The sequence below is a fragment of the Panthera onca genome, chromosome B1 (genome assembly GCF_046562875.1).
Source record: "Panthera onca isolate mPanOnc1 chromosome B1, mPanOnc1 haplotype 2, whole genome shotgun sequence".
Taxonomy (NCBI): Eukaryota; Metazoa; Chordata; class Mammalia; order Carnivora; family Felidae; genus Panthera; species Panthera onca.
Genome location: NC_138342.1, coordinates 31,840,398 through 31,857,744, shown reverse-complemented (window position 1 = coordinate 31,857,744; position 17,347 = coordinate 31,840,398).

Genomic DNA, 17,347 nt, shown 5'->3' with positions numbered 1-17,347 from the left:
TGGCACATCCTTCTGGCTGTCCACTCCCTGCACTGCCACTCCGTGCGTTGCTGGTCCCTTGAGGCCCAGCTCCCACCATGAGCTCTGGACCCTCCCCTCCGCTAACCCCCAATCCCCAGAGTTCTTTTTCCAGTCAATCCCCTCTTAATTTCTCATCTTCGAAGACTGCAAAAAAAACCCAGTCCTCCTTCTTTTCTTTCTTCTCTGCTCTCCCTCTGTGCCTTCTCTCCTTTCTCCTCTCTGCATTTTTCTACATTCTCTATATTTTGCCTCTCACTCTTCTCAAGAAGGAATTCCTTGCTTTGAAGAACAGATATTCTCCTGGAGGTTGAAAGTAAGTAAAGTTTAAAACATTCAAAATTCTGTCCACATGTTTAAAATAATGATGGTGATGTTGATGTTGTTGTTGATGATGATGATGGTGATGATGATAATAGCTTTCAATTACTATGTTTTCTTCATTCCAGGCATGGTACTGAGAACTTTATAGGCATCAGCCAATTTAATCTTTACAGGAGCCCTTGAAGTAAGTACTGTCATTCTGCCTAGTTTACAGTCAAAGAAACAGAGGCTGAGAGAGGTGCCATGACTTGCCCAAGGTCACACTGCAAATGGTAGAGCTGGGACTCCAACGCAGGCCTGCCCCGTTCCAAATTCCAAACTCCAACCTCCTCGCCTTCCCCACTGCACTAGTTAAAGGGATCGTGTTCTAACTTCTCGTGAAAGGAGCAAGCTTCTGCCACAGAAATACACCTCTCCAGCTTCCCACTTTAAGTTTAAACTTTTATGTAATGAGCTTCCCTGGGCAAGCCACACCCATCCTCCTGACTGGGTGGGGGAAGCCTCACCAGGTGAAACCTCCTATTTACTCCCCATCCAAGGCCGGCTGCGCGCTGGGTGTGGCAGCTGGGTGGGGAGCCACCCAAACCACCTCCTTACATCTGCTCACCCACAAGTAGTCTCAAGGATCACACTGGCTGCAGATTCTGCCCTCCTGACCACACAGGTCAGCAGCGAACACTCAACCCTGATGAGGATTAAAGCTTCCAATGACACATAGCCTCCATATACCATCTGTGTTTCTAAAAGCAACAACTTTCTCCACAATACAGACAGAGAAAGGCCATGCACCTAGTTAAACGGAGCCACGGTGGTCCAATCACGCATTCAGCAAATACCTAGAGGGGTGCCTGGGTGGCTCAGTCGGTTAAGCATCTGACTTCAGTTTGGGTCATGATCTCGTGGTTCATGAGTTCGAGCCCCACATCAGGTTCTGTGCGGACAGCTCAGAACCTGGAGCCTGCTTCGGATTCTGTGTCTCCCTCTCTCTCTGCTCCTCCCCCACTCATGCTCGCTCTCTCTCTCTCTCTCTCTCTCTCTCTCTCAAAACTAAATAAACATTTTAAAAACATGTACAGAGTTTCACCAATGTGCCAGGCAAAGAGCAAGGTATGGGGATCTCTCTTCCAGGAGTTTATACTTCCATCAGTAGAAGGAATAAAATATTCTAAGTGTCCCTGTGGCAGACTGAATTATAATTTATCAGATATTCCACTCTCCTCTCTCACTCCCCCCGATTTGGGGCTTGGCTATGTAAAACACTTAGGCCAGTGCAATGTAGGCAGAAGTGATAACATGCCAGTTTTTAAGTGAACCCTTAAAGAGGCATTGCAAATATCTGCCAGCTGTCTTGAACACCTGCCTTCCAACATGGCCGATGTGGGGCTGTGTTCCTTCAGCCTGGGTCTCAGAACAAGAAGATATATGGGAGCAGCCCTAAGCCATAGCACCAACTCATAGCCACTGACAAATTACATGAACAGACAGTATATATTTGTTACTGAAGGTCATTGAAACTTTGAGGTCGTTTGTTCTACCGTATTATCACAACAAGAACTGAGTAATGCAGTCCATACACAACTATATTCCAAACCTATCTTCTGGCATTTATCTTGCTTTTTGAATCAAAATCTGTATCATCCTATAAGTGTTAAGTTTCACTCATCCATCCAAGGTATTTGCAGAACTACAACTCAGGTGCGGGAAGCTCTCAACAAAATGTATTGATCTAGTCGTCAGATTTAAAGTACCTGTAGAAATCCCATATACCCAACGCCAGCCCTTATACAGAGGCTATTGTTAATCACTGCTACCCACAGACACTTTGTTTTCTGTTGGTGATTATCAATTTCTAAAGTTAACATCAACCACATCAAGGGCAAGCACTTGTTGAAATATTTTAAAGGCCCCAAATGAGTTTAATGTTTATAACCCAAGACCAAGGCAAGTCAGGAAGACATAAAAACTAGCAATGTGTCTTTAGAGGCTTCTCTGGTCACTATAAGGTGCACCATAGGTGTTTAATCATGTTTTTTTAATACCCTTTAGTTCAACAAATATTTATTGAATACATCCTCTGTGTAAGGGACTGGAATGCAGAGGGGAAAAGGCTCCTACCATCAACTCACTAGCTTGCCATCTCATGGAAAGAATGCATACTCACATAACTCTAATTAAAGACAACACATAAAAAGTATTTTGAGAAAAGTGACAGAAATTTGCTAGGGGTCTATTTAAAAAAAGAAAAGGATTGTATCTAATCAGAAGGGGGTGGAAAAAAAGCATCTCAAGCAGAAGGAACAAAGACGCAGAGGCTGGGTGGAACAGAATATGAAATGTGGAGCGGTATAATGGAAAGATTAGTGAAGGCCAATGGTGAACAGCTTCCAATGCCAGGCCACTGAGTTTATTGTCCAACCCAAGAATGACTGAACACTTAATTAAATCCATCACATCCGTGTTGACCACACCCTTCACCAGGCCCAGAGTTTGGATTTTTCTGAGAATGTCAAGTCACTAACAGCTTGAACCACCACAAAAACAACTAGAGGTAAAAGATGTTGTTGAATATGACAACAAGATGGTTTCCATGACTACAACCAAGCACTACAGAAGCACTATAAACAGGCTGTGTATTTGGGGAAAGAGGAGAAAGAACTCCTTAGCAATGGGTACATTTGCAAGTATTTTCATGCTCTAGACTACGGTCTGTACTGGATGGGTAAAGAGGGATTGACTAGTCCAGTGGACTGTCGTGAACCTCACCGCTGATGTTGACAATGGGGGTCTTGCCTCTCCCGCAAGAAGCACCCCTGTAGACCTCAGATGGCACAGCAGAGCCCTACCCACCCCATCCCCTTCCCATGCCCACACATTTTCCCCAGGCTGTGCCTGGCCTCTGGTCTCACCTGCCCCACCTAGTTACAACCATGACTCTGGCCAGAAAATACATCACTATCAATCAGTTACAAAACAGAACAAAGATATTCAGGTACTACTAGGCTCTAGGCTGGACTCGGCTGAGCTGAGCTAGCGCCATCTGTGGTCTTCTAGCATGTTGCTCCCACACCCTGTTGAAATGACCTGTTCACGGGCCCAACTTCCCCCAGGTCCATAAACTGTGGACGGATAGGGCCATGTCTTTTTACCTTTATGCCCAGTAAACACATGTTAAATAATAGCAACAGCTTTTGCATGTATTAAATGCTCTCTCTTCACCCACACTTGACATATTATCTTGTTGAATCCTTCCAACAATCCAACCTTATAGGGTAAGCATTATGATCACCATCTTACAAACAAGGAGCTCGAAACTGAGAAAGGTTAAGTCATTTTTCCAAGATCACACAGCTAGGCAGTAGAACAGCAAGATCCATCTGGGTATAAGGCTCTTTTTTTTTCTTCAGCTAAGATAGCAGAAAAGGTGATTGATTGTACACATTTTGCATTCAACCAAACATGAAAACAGAATTAGTCCCAAAAGTCACAGGTCCAGGGCAAAGGACAAAAAAAGGACTATTTGGTATGAGCAAGGCAGATCTCCCCCAAAGGTAGTTGTTGTAATCGGATGGTAAGAGGTGTTCTAGATCCATTGAATCAAGCTCTAGAAAGTAGTCATGTGGTCCAACAATTAGCACCAGTGTCCCTGGTCTCTGGCTTTCCTTATTTCTGCTCCTGTGGCTTCCACGGGTTCACAAGCTGGCGGTTTACTTGGACCTCTGCCTCATCTTTCTTCTGTTACTCTCAGCCTGAGCATTCATTTCTTCCTCCACTTGGCTTTCATGGTACAAAGGTTTCCAAGAAGATGGTGCTAAGGCCGAGAGTGAGTGTAAGGCCCTTCTTAGACAAGAAGGTTTATATGCATTGAACCGAACTGACAGCAATGTTTCTGGAATAGTAAGACTTACAGTGTCCTTACTAGCTGAACCTTTTCAGAGAAAGCTTCCTTCCTACTCAGGAAGTTCACCCGAGGCTGATGTTTGGCAGAGACATGCAGGGCCTTTGTTTATTGTCTTCTAACTCTGCTGAAAACTGAATTTGCATCTCTGGCTGAGTTGTAGGGAGTGTACAAGAGTCTCTCTGTAACTCTTTCATGGGGGTCACATGTACCAGGCCAGGTGAGACCTTCCCCAAGAAAGCCAAGGGCAGGGGTCTGGACAAGTGACAGGGACTTGCAGACCAGCAGACAGGCCTCACACACCCACTGGATGCCGAGCGGTGGCCTCAGCCACGTGCGCACGTTCACAGGACAGCACTATTGGGAGACGGGGCAGGAGCTGGCTCTGGACAGAAGCTCAGAGCACTGGCTGGAGGCTAACAGGAACTGGAGTTAAGCATATTGGCCTGCTCAAGCTCACGTGAGTATTCAAAAGGTCATTTGTCTCAGGGAAGTCTTTTTTAATCCACTGAAAAACGAATCCACAACCCTTCCAGATTTTTCCAAGAAAGAAAATTGGGCTTCTGTCACTGCCGGATGATGAGCAACATGTGTTTTGTTCAGAACCACGTTCCACAGTCCAGTGTCCAGATGCATCACGAGGCCTGAAAGCCGGGTGGACTGGCGCGCTGACCCCGGGGCAGGAGCCAGAGATAAAGATTGTGACTCCAGGCTGTTACCTTGAGCTTGGGGAAGACGGAGCAGGGATCCGCCCCTGCTGACAGCAGCCCTGACCATCTGGTTCATCGGGATGAAATTATTTTTGTTTGCAGCCGCACCCACGGCTCCACCTCAAGAAATAACAGGTGGCAGCACCAAATCTGGTCTGAACCCTGCCAAAAGGCGTGCACCCAGAGCTCAGGTCTGCAGCTGGACCCAAGGGAGCAAAACTTCTATGGAAATCCAGGAGGGAACAGGCAAAGTCTGGAACAAAGGGAGGGGCTATCAGGCCCAGAAGCATCTCCTTCTCTCCCTACATGGAGACACGTTAGGAACTAGCGAATGATTTACAGCTAGACTATTTATAAAAAGGAGCACATTAACTTTCTGGATCATTCATCCACAATAAATTAAGAAAACTTAGTTGAAATGCAAGCTTCCAGAAGGCTTACACTACATAGCAGGCAGTGGGTTAATAATGGCAACTTTTTTTTAACCTTTGCCTAAATTCAGATGTTAAAGAAATCAGCCCTCTTCAATTAAAGGCCGGTGTTTCCACAGACAAGTCTGAAGCTCATTAAAATCAGAAGAACCGTTCAGAGTCAGGACTCAACTAATCAGAAAGGGAAGAGCAAGGTGCCTTTTTCTCTCCTCTGGCTCCCTCATCCTGAAAAGCAAAGGAAGGTTGCAAGTCAGGTCGCTTATTTGCAAATGATCTTGTTTTAAGAATACAGGATGAATGTTAAGATGATTAATTTAGCAACACATTGGAAAGAACTTTGTGAGTTTTGCTGAGTTAAACTGTTTTCAATTAACATCGTTTCTCAACTGCACTAATTTGGAGACCGGCTTGGAGTCTTTATCTTTCTTTTCCCAACAGCACCTGCTTCTTGTGCCTATTTCATTAACAATTATGAGTCCAAAATCCATTGACTCATATGAAATGTCAAGGGGGGAAATTGGGACCAGCAGGGCGACCCTGGTCTGCGGAATGTGTTCCCAACCTTAGAATAACCAATTACAGAAGACGTCACGCTGGGGATATCCTCGACTCTGCCTGTAAGGTGTTCAAGCCACTTCAGAAGGGAGGACAGATCTCTCAAGACTAGAACTGACATTCATCCTGTCTGCCCTGATACGACCACATTCCTGCCTACGGCTGTACAGTGCACGGCCCACACAACCATACAATGCAGGTCTGGGTATAGCCTCACCAACTGTTTCTGTCTGGAATCTTTCTGATTAGCTTGTGCCCTTGTGGGTTGTTAAACATTACAAGTATCACTATGTCAAGGCCCAAGACCCTGCTGGTTACAGAGGCTCAGTCACTGGGGTAAGTTTTGTTCATTCTCCCTTTCCCACTTAGGCCTTACTTAAAATATCTTCTGCCAGTTTTAGGGGGTGGGAATCTGTACCGTCAGTATTTAATCTACATACAATCACTTAATCTCCCTATTTTGGCCATGGTGCCCATCTACCTGGTATCTCTCAACCAGAGACCTTCTGTTTTTTCAGAAAATAAACTTCCAAACATCTTTCAGAGGCATGGACGGGAGGAAGGTGAGCTAGAGATCCAGTAACTTCTCAAATAGGTTCACCCTACTTCCTATATGAGCTCCCCCTTCACGCACAGTTCCAGAAGTATCTACGCCTTTTGTACAGGCTCCTTTCCTCACTTCCCTCGCTGCCATTTTGGGTTATGGCTTTTTCCAATCTGTTAAATCAGTTATTATGTGCCCATCTATCATTTAATTTCTAAAATTGTGTTGCTGCTGTCTCCTCTCCTGTTCTCCCTGTCCTTGGGAGTTTTGTGGGGTTTTTGAAGTCTTTTCTGTAATTTCAGTTGGATTTAGAGAGAGAGCTAACTTAGATAAGTATGTTTAATTGACCATCTGAACATGAAGCCAGAATATATTCAGTTTTTAGGTCTAGCTACACATCCCAGATTTCCCAATAAGATTGTTAGTCATTGGTTCTCTGAAATAATTTTTAAGAGTCTTTAAAAATTATTGTTGTTATCGCTGTTATTGTTGTTGTTTAAGAAAATCCAAAACACTTGCAATACAAATGAGAGTTCCTAAACCATTGGCCAAAACTGTTTGGAACTTCATGAGAACATTAGCTCTTCTTTGTGGTGTCCAGAATAGACTGTAAATCTCTTCACTGGAGAATATGGGTCATATTATGATTGGAGCCAGCAGTGAGGATGTTTGGCCAGGCTCAAATACGGAACAGTTATTCATCCCGACGTAGTTGGAAATAATGGGATGTTACACACACTGGTATGTCAATGGCAGGAGTAACTGATCTACCACAAGAAAATACTAACTTGAGTAGCCATTAAAGTTGTCTCACTCTTTTGAGAAAACAATACAAAATAGTTCAACCATTCCTTGTAGAAAAGAGAAGGATTTAACTCAGAGGTGGGTTTGCTTTTCCATATGCTCCTTGGCCTTTTTACTCATTTCTTCAACCCCTATAGCTGCCACGGGAGAGCGCATCCTATTATACCCATCCAGAGTGTCCCTCTCTGGACCTCATGCAGTTTGTTCATTCAGCCAAGATTAAATGAGTCCCTACCAGGTGCTAGGCACGGTTCTAGGTAAAGCAAACAAAAGAAAGTCCCTTCTTTCACAGAGCTTTTATTCAAGTGGGTGGTAAAACAATGTCCTTGACAAATGCATATGTAATACATGTGAAGGACTAAGAAGAAATTTAAGGAGAGCAGGGAACAGTGACGAGAAAGGTGTGCCATTTGGGAGGGAGTGCATAGGGATGTCCTCTCTGATGAAATGATTTGAATTGTTGGAGGAAGAGCATTCTAAGTATAAAGAGGGACCTGAGGCAGGTGCACAGCCAGCACGTCTAAGAAACAGCAAGGAGGTCTGTGTGGAGGTGCGAATGACAGGAGATGAAATCAGGAAGGTGGGAGGGTGGATCACGAAAGATTTTAAAGGCAACAGGAAAAGGTTCTCATTTTATCCTAAGAGATTTAGGAAAGCACTGGAAGATTTTGAGCAGGGAATGCCATGATTTGGCCATCGGTCTGCCTGCTGAGAAGAGGTCATAGAGGTGGGGCAAGGACAGAAGCAGGTAAATCAGTCGGATCCCATTGCAAGAATCCAAGCAAAAGATGCTGGTGGCTCAAAGCCAGATAGGAACAGTAGAGGTGGCGAGAGGTGACTGGGTGAATTAAGAATATATTCTGAAAGTACCGTTGATACATTGGATGTAGAGTTTGAAAGCAAGAGACGTGTCCATATTGACTGTAAGATAACTGGCCTGGATGGCTTAGGGCTGGATCCAACATTCATGGAAACAGGACAGTTAGGAGAAAAAGCAGGGGTGCACGGGGCACAGTGGAGAGTTTGGTGTGGGACATATCAATCGTAAGACACCTACCAGACATCCGTGGGAAGATGTTACATAGACAGTTGGATATAGGAATCTGGCATTCGGGTGAAAGATACAAAACAGGCACAGAGAGTGCCCCCCTTACCCCCCTTCGGAGGTCTGAGCTAAAGGAGGAAGGAAGTATTCAGGGGTCAGCAGGACTTAGTCCACAATAGGGTCCAGAAGCTTCCTCCAAGGTAGGTTTTCAGAAGAAAGTGTAGACAAATTGAAACTTCAGTGAGGATCAACAAACAGGAAATCTGGCTTAGAGGACCCCAGAATAAATAGAGAAAGAAGAGTGAAAGCATAATATGACCCATATTCTCCAGTGAAGAGACTGACAGCTCACTCTGGACACCACAAAGAAGATCCGATGTTCTCATGAGGTTCCAAACAGTTCTGGCCAATGGTGTAGGAACTCTGATTTGTATTGCAAATGTTTTGGATTTTCCTGAACAATAACAATAACAGCAATAATAATAATAGTTTTTAAAAACTCTTAAAGATTATTTCAGAGAACCAATGACTATGTGTTTCTGCCACTGATCGCCCACCTTACAGAATTCAGAGCCCCAGTGGAAGAGGAAGCCCGACCCCCTCCGAGCCCCAGCTCCTCTCACTTCCTCCTCCTGGGTAAGCGCATTCCTAGCTTCTCTGCGGCCACAGGGTGTGGCTCTGTGGTGGGCAGGTGCCTGAGATGTCTTCTAAGATTTACTTACGGTCCTTTTCCTGTGTATTCATCTAGCTACATAATCATTTGCTTTTCTTTTCTTTACACCATCCTTTTCTTTACACCATAAGTATTTTTTGAATATATACCTTCAGGTACATACCCACCTGTATGCAAAACCTATGCTGGGCCTGGGGTGCCTGAGTGGCTCTGTCAGTTAAGCATCTGACTCTTGATTTTGGCTCAGGTCGTGAGCTTGAGCCCTGCATCGAGGTCTGTGCTGACAGTGCAGAGCCTGCTTGGGATTCTCTCTCTCTCTCTCTCTCTCTCTCTCTCTCTCCCCCTCCCCTCCCCAAATAAATAAACTTAAAAAAAAAAAAGCCAGGCTGGGCACTGCAGAAATACAAAAACATACAAACTTCAGAGATGTGGATAAATGACAGCAATAGAAAAACACTGTTTCAAAGAAGCTTCAAAGTACAGTAGGATTTTTAGAAGAGGAAAGATTCCTGGCTGGGATGGTCAGCACAGACTTCTCCGAGGGAGCACGCCTTGTAAGCTGGGCTTTAAGAAATGAGTGCATACCCCTTTAGAGAAGATGGAGAGAGAGGAAAGCCATCTAGGTGAGGACAGAGCATATAGTAGGGGGCTTTATACTAACACTCCCCAGCCTTTTAAATTCATGCTTTCTTGGCTGCAGGTGCCTGGTTATTTGGGGTACAATCTTGCAACGTGTGGATAAATAAATCCCGGAGACCTGGTGCACACGTTACTGAATACAGACAACAGTATTGTATTATGATCATCCAATTGGCTGAGAGATTAGATCTTAATTATTCCCAGCACAAAAAAAGAAATGGTAATTACATGAGGCGAGAGAGGTGTTGACTATGGCTACAATGGCAATCATAGTACAATACATAAATGTATCAAAACAACATGTTGTACACCTAAAATTTATATAATGTTACATGTCAGATAATACTCCAGGATCCATTCTTTCTCTTTTCTTTCTTTCTTTCTTTCTTTCTTTCTTTCTTTCTTTCTTTCAATAAACATAAAAAATCCACATCCTCCTTTAATGTTATTTGGATCGCAAAATAAATTAAACATCAACACTTCAAACAAATTGAAGTAATTAAATAAAACAAAGTCCCCTCCTCCAACTTTCTCTCTCTCTCCCTCTCTCTCTCTCTCTCTTTGTCTCTGTTTCTTCCCCCCTCAACAATATACCCACCCAATTCTTATTAAAGGAACAAATAATGTGAAGGTGACCCTTTCCAAAACCGGAAAACTATGAACATCCTCCCTACCTCCCCATGGCATCATTGGCCCTTAAAAAACAAAAAACATAAAACAAAAAAACCACACACACACACACACACAATCTCAGGGAGTGCTGTGAAAACAACTGCAGTGGGGGGTGCGGGGTGTTGCTGGGCTCAACACAGTTTCTGGCAGGAGGAGGAGGTTCCCCAGAAACTGAAAATCAGAGTTTTCATTTTATTGCTCAAATTTGAGCTGACTAAACCTGGCAAGAGTACATCTACAGACCACCTCTTTCTCCATCAAGTATGGAGAGAGCTTGAAGACTAACAACTACATACTTGCTGTAAGAAGAGCAGACATTTTTTAAGAAAGGCCTGATTCATTAGAAGTGCACAGTGGTCATGTTAGTTTTAGATTTGGTGAGCAATGCATCACCAAAGGGACTTTTATATGAAACACTGAAAGGTCCTGCGGTGACAAGCCTCGGTCACGGGGCAAACAGAGACCAACAGAATTCTTCCTCCAGAGGGACGGAAGGCAGGGCCCCCCATCCCTGCTCTCCGGGAAAAGGCCTGCCCATCACAGACTTCTCTCCCTACAAAGTGAAACAGAGGGCACTAGGATTCCAGCACCCAAATAAATGCAGGGCTCGTTGATATGTGAAATGGTTAACAGGAAGTGCAAATGCCATGGGTCATATGGGTTAATTCAGAAAGAAAACACATGCAATCATGCCATTAATCATTGGCTTGAAATCTTAACTCCCACGATGGGCTCAATTCTTAGACTTTCTTCTAAAGAACAGTAATGAAGGAGAGGGGAGCCAGATTGAGCCCCTCGCAGTTTTTTAATCAGAAAAGAGTGCCTGAGCCATGAGATTTAACATTGGCAATGAAGCTTCATGAGCTAAGTAAGAGCACTGACCTGCTGTATCTCCCTAAAACCCTATCTTCCATAATGGAGGATAGTTGGAAGAAAGTGGGAATTGCATTGCACAAAGGCGGCTGATTCTGTTACAAAGTTCACAGAAGTTCACACTGAACTTGGCAGGCCAGGGCAGGGAGCTTTGGCGATTCCACAGATTTGGATTTCAGTTCTCTAAATCTGCCCTCGGGATTCCATTCTCCAGAGGATGGGTTGGCAGCAGGAAGGCCCTTCTGTGACTGATTAGCTGCTGTACCTTATTTACAATTTGCAGGGTATTATTCCAGGGAAGGAGAGACAGTTCCGTGGAAGTAAGTAAAGTCTCATGTGGTTTGACGTTTTCTGCTAACCTCATAAGCCCCTCCCCTCCTAACCCCATTATTTTTTGGAGCCCATATGAAGAAAACTTACAAAGAGCTGGGTTTGGAGGATGTCACCGGATGAGACATAATTTTGGGTGTTTGTTTGTTTGTTTCTCAAAAATATCACCTTTGTCCTCTAACCCTCCCAACACGCGGGAAGGACAGCCTGGAAAATAAAAAGAAGGACGGCAGAGGGGTACGACGTCGGGGAGTGTTACAATCTGTTGCTCTAAATAGACACTAAGTAAATATTTGAGTCTACAACCACAAGGTCTGGTCATTTCTTCCATGACCTGAGGGCACTTTCTAATCATCAGATCAAAAACAGGGTTGGGTCGGTTTCCAACAGAGTAAAATCTAAGATTTTCCACTCTTTGATTCTTATGTAGCTTTCTATTCTTATCTCTCAGTATATCTTCCTCCCCCAATTTTGTCACCCCTCCCGACACTCACCCACAGCCCCCCCTACCTGCCTGCTCCCCACCTGCCTGCCCACCAGCCAACCGTCTCCCAACGTACACGCGTGAGCCCTAATGCACATGCACACACACACTTCATCTCAAGCACTGAGAACCTCCAATGTGCCAGATACAGAGCTAAAATCCTCCCAATAAACCTAAAAGCTAGGTACTTTTTAATGCCCCCACATTACAGGTAAAGAAACAGCCTCAGAGAGATTAAGTGACTTGCCTAAGGTCACACCACTGGGAAGAATTGTAGACGTGGGGCTAGAACCCAGGTTTTCTGACTTGTGAGTAAAAACATTACCTCTGTTGGGGCACCTGGGTGGCTCAGTTAAGCATCCGACCTCACCTCAGGTCACGATCTCATGGTTTGTGAGTTGGAGCCCCGCATCAGTCTCTGCACTGACAGTGAGGAGTCTGCTTGAGATTCTCTCGCTCCCTCTCTCCCTGCCCCTGTCCTGTTCACTCTCTTTCTCTCAAAATATATAAATAAGCTTAAAAAAAAAAAAAAAACTTTAAAAGAAACCATTACCTCTGTTACCTCCCCACAACTCCCACAAATCTGCCTGTTCAAATATACTATTTGCTTTTTTATTAACACATCATGCGAGGATGATTTTCCCATAATCCCATTGAACCCTCTCCTCTCTCTCCTACCTTCCCTTTGTACTTTGATTTGACCTGTAGTAGGGCATTTAACGATATCAATTTTATGTCAAAGTTAATACATCTCTGCCTCCCTAAGGCCATCCAGCACCGACTAAAGCCGATGCACGTGTGGGTCTCCGGTGAGACCCGCCATTATGCCCTGCACACAGCAGGTGCTTAAAATAGTGCTGACTCTACCAGAAGAAAAGAATTCCTGAACCCCTTCAGCAATGTGACCATAACCACAGAGAATGGGAAAACCTCAGTTGTCACTATTTTTTATTTTAGATATTTCTCCTTTCTCTTAAGCAAGAGCCAGTGCTAATCAGCAGCACCCCGATCCCAGCAAGCCCATGCGGAGATAAACAGCAGAGTCCCAGAATTCTCCGTGTCTTCACGGTCTCTCCTCTCCAACTCTTCCTCTTTGCTTGGTTTGTCTTTGTAATCTAGAACATCAGCAAATACATTTCATAAGGTCGATTATTACATCGATAACCGAGGCTTGGCCACAGGACAACTCCCCAACGAACTTTATTCACCTCAACTCACTGGAGTGGCTAAGAAATGACCTTAAAAATGATATACTGGAAAGCAAACAAACATAATGAATATATATACTAATAAATATATCCTACAAAGGATAGAAAGTGAAATAGAGGAAGAGAGGCAGGGAACTTATGTCAAAAGGCTGTGTAGCCCGAGGTTAGTGTTATAGGTTTTTGGAGTCACACTGAGTTTGAATCAAAACTCTACAACTTTTTAGCCATGTAACTTTGGATGAAGTATTTCATTTCTCTATGCCTCAGTTCTCTCCTCTAAAAAGTAGAGAAAATACCAGCTCCAATCTTTTATGAGGGTGAAATACGATATTACATGCTAAGTGCTTAGAACAGTGCCTGTAACAGAGTAAGTTTTCACCCTGACCCAGAATTTTACATGGTTATGACCACAACACTATAACAGTTGTGTCTATGGAATCTGGGAAATGCACAGGTCTTGGAGTTAGAAGACCTGATTTAAATTTCCGCTCTGCCCCTGAACGAGCTGTGTGATCTTGGGCCAATCCTGTCTCTCTCTGAATTTTAATTTCCTCACCCACACTTGGGTTTCTCATCTCTCAAGTCCTACCCTATTTCTGGGGGAAGAGGAAGACACTTCCCTGTCAGTCTGTCCTCCCTCCTTCAGGTCTCTCCCTGGGCTCCGGGTCATTCTGCAGTGACGGTATCAGTCGTCCTCCCTGGATATGGCACAGGTATGATCTCATCCCACTGGTCAATTCTTGCTGGATGGTCCTTTAGCCAGAAGCCGATTCACTAGCCATCGTCAGAGCTGAGTCTACCCAATCATAAGCAAAACGTCCTCACTTCATTATCCATTATCCAGGTTAAGGGATCTTAGTGTAAGTCCCTCTCACACAATGGCTCTGGGGACTCTTTGCTAGGACCTATAATCCCAAGGTTGACAAACACCTTTCAGACTGAGACTAGAAACCAGAAGGATGTTGAAAATAAAAGATAAACACATTTAACTATGTAAATAAACATCCTTATACATCTGTGGGCAAAAAAAAAAAAAAAAAAAAAAAGCCACAAATAAAATTAGTAGAAAAATAATAGATTTGGGATAAAATATAACACAAGTAACAGACCAAAGATTAATATAAGATAAAAAGAGCATTGACAAATTGGCCAAAAAAAAAAAAAGGCAATTCAGAAAAATACACAAAAGATAGTAAATACGGGATTCAGAAAAGAGCTCATCCAAATAGCAAAATTATTTAAATTAATTATGGTTGGGAAATGCAAATGTATGCAACAATGAGATATCACTTTACTCCTATTATACGCCAAAAGGTTTTTAAATTGAAAGCATCAAATGAATACAAATGGAGTAAAAACTCGGGGATGCACTGAAGAGGGTCCTCTCACATATTGTTGATAGAAGTGGAAATTGTCACAGCCTTTTGGAAACAATCTGACAATGTCTATTAAAATGTAATAAATATCACATACTCTTCTACCCTTCAATTTCACTCCTGGGAATCTATCCCATAAACATAAAACTGCTGGTGCAAAGGACATGTTCACAAGAATATTTATTATAGCCTTGTTTGTAGTGACAAACCCGGAAATAATGCCCATCAGTAGGGGAATGATCCAATAAATTATGTATATCCACACAAAAGGAGATTTTTATAACCATTAAGAGGATGAGTTAGAGCTATACCAGTTGGCTTAGAGGGATTTCCATGAAGCATTATTGAGTGAAAAACACAAGTGTGTATAATATGAACCCATTCTTGTAGAATAAATAACGGCAAATTTTCACTTGTATGATTACATGGGCATGGAGAAAAATCTAGAAGAACACATCCTGGGCCATAACATGTTTTATCGGGTGGAGACTGAGGTCCAGGGATGATGAACAAGGAGAAATATGGAGGAACTTGAGGGGAAAATCAAGGAAAAAATGACAAGGAACAACAACAACAACAACAAAGACTACAGGCTATGCTCACATTCATGAAAACTTATATTCGTGTGTGTGTATAAAGAAACTGTTTATTAGCTAAAAGTATATAATTGAAAAAACAATGGGCAGCCCTTGATCATTTTTGTTTCATCTTCAGGGAGAAGCCTGCCCTGTGAAGCTGGTGTAGAATGGGTCCCTCCTATGCATGTGGTAGCAGCCAGGACATCTCAGAGCTCGGGAGACTGACAGGGATTTTATTCTACACCCACCTCTCCTCCTATTCCTTCTCCCCGGTTCCACTCCCCTGCCTTTCCAAAGAAGCAGAGACAGTGTGAATATAATATGGCCTGTTAGTGAGGTAGTAAAGGACCATCAACATGGGCCCTAAAAAAGGTTATTTGGTGTTTGGAGGTACATTTTGAAGTATTTAAAGCCACCTTAGAAAAGACACACAAGACCCAAGGATCAGATGCACACCCTGGAATTTGAAGCCAGAAACCTGGGAGCAAAAGACAGGAGACTCAGGGAAGAAACAAGCAGAATGTCTTCTAGTTCTTGAGGCAGAGGAGATTAGACACCCCCAGCCAGCCGCCTACTGAAGACGGCTAACGTGCTTAACAAACACTTCACATTTTATCGCTGTTAAGGGTATCGCTGGGCTGCTAAGAAAAGACGTTCTCAGAAGCCAGAAATAACGTAAAAGTGAGAATTTAGGGGTGGCGCCTGGGTGGCTCAGTTGGTTAAGCGTCTGACTTTGGCTCAAGTCATGATCTCATGGTTTGGTTTGTAGGTTCGAGCCCCCCCCATCAGGCTCTGCACTGAGTGTGGAGTCTGCTTGGAATTCTCTCTCTTTCCTTCTCCCTCTGCCCCTCCTCCGCTCATACGTTCTCAAAAATAAATAAATAAACTTAAAAAAAATAAAGTAAAAGTGAGAATTCCGATAGGTAATCCACTTTGCTTTTGGGGGTGTAAGCCAAACTCTGGTGCTGAACTTCCGTTTTGACAGTGAAAACTCAAAGCCTCAGTCTCATCCGGAGAAAGAAGTGTGGAGGGTCCCCCCTTGTAGATCTCTAAGAGCAACACTGTTATTATTAGGGTAAATGGGAAATAAGTTTACCCCACAGAAGAGGAAATAATATTAAGAACAGAATTAATAAATACAAATACAAACATACAACAGAGAGGATCAATAAATCCAAAATAATTCTTTGAAAAGTGTTCTGAAGTTGACAAGCCTCTGATAATACTGATCAAAGAGGGAAAAAAAAGAACAATCATTTTTTAAAATCATATTATGGGGGCACCTGGGTGGCTCAGTCTGTTAAACATCTGACTCTTGGTTTTGGCTCAGGTCATGATCTTCTGGTTTGTGAGTTCAAGCCCCACATCCAGAATTCTCTCTGCCTGAAATTCTCTCTCTCTCTCTCTCTCTGCCCCTTCCCCACTCGAATTTTTTCTCTCTCTCAAAATAAATAAACTTTAAAAAACAAAATAAAGTAAAATCACATTATGAATGAAAAAGTAATTGCTGCAGATAGTAAAAATAGATTATTCTACATAGATTTGTGCCAACGAATTATAAACAGGTAAAAGAAGAAAATTCTTAGGGGAAAAAAAAAGTACCAAAATGTTATCAAAAAAATAAAACCTAATGATTTGGTGAAAAATTTAAAAATCAAATCCATAGTTAAAAATGTTCCCGCTAAATAAACATACCATTCCAGTCTTGGATAAATTCTTCCACAAAATAGGAAAATACGTAACTCTTTTCACTTTAGGAGGCTGGCATAACCCATACCAACCATCAAGAATAGTCTGGAAAAGGAAAACTACTCATAGATGATTTTACTCATAAACGCTGACACAAAATCACCAACAAGGCACGAGCAAATCAAATCCACTTATAAATAATAAAAAAGACAACACGACAGGATGAACTGACTGACTAACGGATCAAACGGGAAAGAGCTCCTGATCGTCTTAATAGATGCAGAAAAGCATTCTACAAAATTCAGCACCTATCATGGTAAGAAATAGTTGCTACACTACAAAAAGAAGAAAGCATTCTTCTTAAAACCTACCCCACACATAATAGTAAATGGTGAGTGCAGAGAACGCAGGGACCAAAAGCATTCCCTTGCGGATGGGGAACAGTCAACAGCTATCGCCAATTGTACTGGGCATCACGCTGGAGATCCTGGCCTGCAGG